Source organism: Arachis hypogaea, chromosome 1 (assembly GCF_003086295.3).
Source record: "Arachis hypogaea cultivar Tifrunner chromosome 1, arahy.Tifrunner.gnm2.J5K5, whole genome shotgun sequence".
Taxonomy (NCBI): Eukaryota; Viridiplantae; Streptophyta; class Magnoliopsida; order Fabales; family Fabaceae; genus Arachis; species Arachis hypogaea.
In genome coordinates, this window is record NC_092036.1 from 5,102,540 (window position 1) to 5,106,854 (window position 4,315).

Sequence of the window (4,315 nt, forward strand, 5' to 3'; positions counted from 1 at the left end):
GTAACTCTTTGAACTTTTGAAGGCTGTATCTCACTTTTTTCATGATTTATTAAAGTAAAAAAACTATCTCCAGGTGTTGATATTGTAAAAGTTATATATTCTCCTTCTTGAATATTAGTCTTTCTTAAAAAAGAAGTTAGAAAGACAAATATTAAAATTTATAATATTTATTGATTTTTTTTAATTTATACAAAGACAATAATATCAATACTTATTGAATATTCTAATATTTTTATCATATAAAAAATTAAATTAAATAAACAGTAAAATATAAAATAATATTAAATTACATAAATAAAAAATACCTAATTTTCTGAAGAAGTACTACTAATTTTTTAACAAAAGTTTGGGGGGTCATGGCCCTCCTTGTCTTAACTAAGCTCCAGCTCCGCCCCTGTATGACGGTATGAATATTTTTGTAATTAAATTCAACTAAATTGATATAAATTTAGCAAAAAAAAATGTACATACGTCATTTTTTTGTGTTTTCTGTAGCACATAAATTTTTATTGGAGAATATAGAAATTTATTGATATAGCATATAAATTTTTGAAGCATAACATAAAAAATTTTACGCTTAACATAAATTTATGATATAGAATACAATTTTTTGCATATAGCACATAAATATTTGCATATAACACATAAATTTTTGTACATAGCACACAAAATTTTATTTTAAATATATTTTGTAAGTTAGCTGAGGCAATGTTCTAAGTATATAATCCTCTAAAAAATTTTGTATTGCACATCAAAATTTCTAGGTTATGCACTAAAATTTTTGTATTATACACCAAAATTTATATGTTGTGCGTATTTCATTGGTACAGTATGCAAATTTTTGTATATAGCACATAAATTTTTTCATATAGCACACAAATTTTTGTTGCCAATATGTTTTGCTAGTTGGGTGAGTCAATATTTTAGGTATGTAATCCTCCAAAAATTTGTATGCTCCACATCAAAATTTCTGTTCTATGCATCAAGATTTTTGTGTTGTACACCAAAATTTATATGCTATGCATATTTCACGGTGTCAATGCTTTGAACATGTGATTCTTAAAAAATTTTTGTGTTTATACTAAAATTTTTATGTTGTACACTAAAATTTATGTATTCTAATTTTTTGAATATTTATAAGAGAAGAAGATGATGATAACAAAGGAGGATGGAGAGGAAGAAAAGAGAAGAAGAAATTAATCAACAACAATATCGATGGCGACAACGACAACGATAACGACATTGAAGAAAGAAGCGCGCAAAAGAAAAAGAATATGACGACGGAGACGATAACGAAGGATGAGAAAGATGAAGAAGAGCCTCTGGCCGTGTACGAAAGAAAAAAAACGCACGAGCACTTAGTTAAAAGCTTAGTTTAAAAAATGCTTGGACGCCTAAAATTTCTGTTTTATATATTGCCATCATAAATGATTATGATATGTACGAAAGTAAAAAAGTTTTTGTAGTAATTAAAATAGAACTTCATATTTATGTTTAGTAATAATTAGTATAATTGGTAGACTAATTTTTTTGAATTGTAGTCATGTTAATAATTAATTAGTATAATCGTTTTTAACAAAGGTAGACTTTCATTCAGTGAAAATTGGATTTTTGGTTCTACATTTGACCTCATACAATGGAAAAATTGAAAATTTTCAAAAATAGGAAAGAGCAAAGAGTAAAGTTTTGAGCATCTTCTTTATTCCACCATCTGCTTCGCAATGCTCTTTAAGATCTCCAGCAGTTCTAAAAATCCGAATCCTTTTTCCTAGCCAATTCCAAAACACGATGTCTATTGAAGATTTCACCCTTAAATTGATTTTCAGACCTTCTTTTGTTGGCGTTGTATTGGAATCAGTTCAAATGAAGGATGATAGAACTAGTGAGCCAAAGCATATTTTGAAGCCACTGTGTAGCTTCCTCCTCTCTCCTGTGGCCAGGTAACAAGATCATTTCCTTCTTCAATTTCAGTCTTTAGAATGGCTTGCAAAATTTTGCACTGAACTGTTATGTTATGAGTTGTTGGTTCCATTGTTTGTTTTCTGTTATGAGTTAATTAACCCATATTAGTTGTGAGTCAATGGCTGGAACTATTTGGGCAGATAGAGCTGGTTGATTTTTTATCCAAGAATCCTCCTATATCCTCATAGTTTGCCCATTGCCAACCCTCCATTTAACTTTTTTTTTCAGAACCTTCCTTCCCTTCCATAAGCTTTGCCAACCCCAAGAGGGATTAGTTCAAGGATGATTTTAAGAATTCATAATATCTAAAATACTTACTATTATAGACCTAGTGAATAGTAAGTTAAGCTTTGTCTGCATTCTCCATCCCTGCTTACCTTACGTAGCTAGATTGAAAGCTTTGACACCCTTAAATTTCAATTCTCTTGTACCTTGGTTGCACTTCAAAAACTTTCTAATCAAAGACTGTCATCTTGATGATTCTCTTAAGTGGCTTCGTAACATCCATCTGGACATGCACCTTTAGGTAGCGTTTGTTTTCAGGTACTGAGACAGAGATTAAGAGACTGAGATTCAATATTGTGTTTGTTAGTTCAGAGACTGGTACTAAAATGTTTGTCTCTGTCTCCAAAATTTCAGTATTTCAGTACTTCCAAAAAGTAGGGACACAGGGGACTGAAATTTTTAGAGATGGAGATTGAATCTTTAATAACATTTTATACCTTAAATACTTTCATTTCAATTAATTAATTCCAATTTTACCCTTTGTGCAAATTAAATTAGAGTTTCATTCTTGTTTCAATTCCTGTCTCTCATTTTGCACCAAACAAAATACTGAAATTTGTTTCAATCCCTGTCTCTCAGTCTCTGTCTCTCAGTCTCAGTCTTTCTGTCTCTGTCTCTCCACCAAACGCTACCTTAGTATTTTCTCATCCTCCCGGCATATTTGAAATATGTCCACGTCAATAATATCGTCGTAAGCCCTTTCCACCTTTTTCCCTAGCTCTTTTATTTTGCAATATTGCAGGGAGTCCCCATAATTGAATCTAAATAGGGACATTAGCGAAATTCTTACCTTTCACCGTTTCCTCCTGTTTTCATCCTTTAATATTGATAATGAAATTTTTAAAAAACCATGGTATACCCATTTGCCATTTTCATCCTGATTACATCAACTTCATTATCAAAATAGAATTGGAAAATATTTCCTTCCTAGCTCTGTACCTTGAAACCCTCTAACTGACCCCGAATTGCATATAATGCAGATTTCATAGTCTTTGCACTAAGGAGCCGCTCAGCCATTACTCTTCCCATTAGACTTCGTGAACATTTATCAATCCCTACTTTAATATCTGCATCATCAAATCCTATGATCTCCTCCTTTTCTCATAGAGAATGTCGTTGCTGTTGCTCAATAAGGTCAGCATGGCTTCCCATTGTCAATGGAATTTACTAGAGTAGACAAAGTTAACGACTCAGATTTTTGAAAATTTTTTTAAAATTATTAAGTTTTGATGTTTATCTATTTTGATATGTATAGTATAAAATCATGTGCTTTTGAAATTGTTAAGTTTTTTTTATTAAAATGTTAGTTTCTATTTAGTAATTGTGCACGTGTTCATATTTTATAATATGCCAAATAATTTATTTCTTATTTTTGTTTGTTTATCGGGGTTTAAGATTATTAGAATTTAGACATCTAAACGTGTCGAAAGTCTGTGATCCAATTGCTGTTGAACTTTTAAATGAGGTGTTTGGACACAATCTCGCATCGAAAGAATACAAGAGCATTCGACAATGTTGACAATCTTGGTTGAAAGATGACATTCCAATATACATTCTTTTGATCTTCCGACTGGTGATTACACTATGATTTTGGAGGATGTAGCAATGATTGTTGGTCTTTGAAAGTGATGATATGCCAGAATCAGGGTTAACGATAAGCAGTTGCAATCTCCTAGCAGAAGACTGCACGGATCAATTTACAAGTGCACTCACAAAGAGGAATTGTTAGAAAAGTTTTATTAAGTTGACTTAGTTTAAGAGATATAAAAGTGGTCTAGACTTGACTGAAATTGCCATATAAAGGTATATCAAAGCTCACATTATGTTACTGTTTAGTATGACCTTGTCCTGTGATAAATGTAGCACTGGAGTCCATTGAAAATTTCAACCATTGCTCAATAACTTCGACTGGATAAGAGAATTCAGTTAGGGTTCCGCATGTCTTGTCCATCTGTATCGATCATTGTGTCGAACAACATGTTTTGATTGTAAGGACATAGATGATCCGCTATTTCTCCTCCAAATATGGACTTGGGAGCAGATGTCTTTACTAGCTCCGATTTTTCAA

General features: G+C 31.5%; 1 long non-coding RNA gene across 1 annotated transcript; it reads left to right on the plus strand.

The window, feature by feature from the left end:
• Nucleotides 1-1,582: 1,582 nt before the first annotated feature.
• LOC112791771 (uncharacterized) lies at nucleotides 1,583-4,315 on the plus strand. The gene is made up of 2 exons (XR_003197279.3): nucleotides 1,583-1,940; nucleotides 3,228-4,315. It is a non-coding gene; the product is annotated as an uncharacterized lncRNA (long non-coding RNA).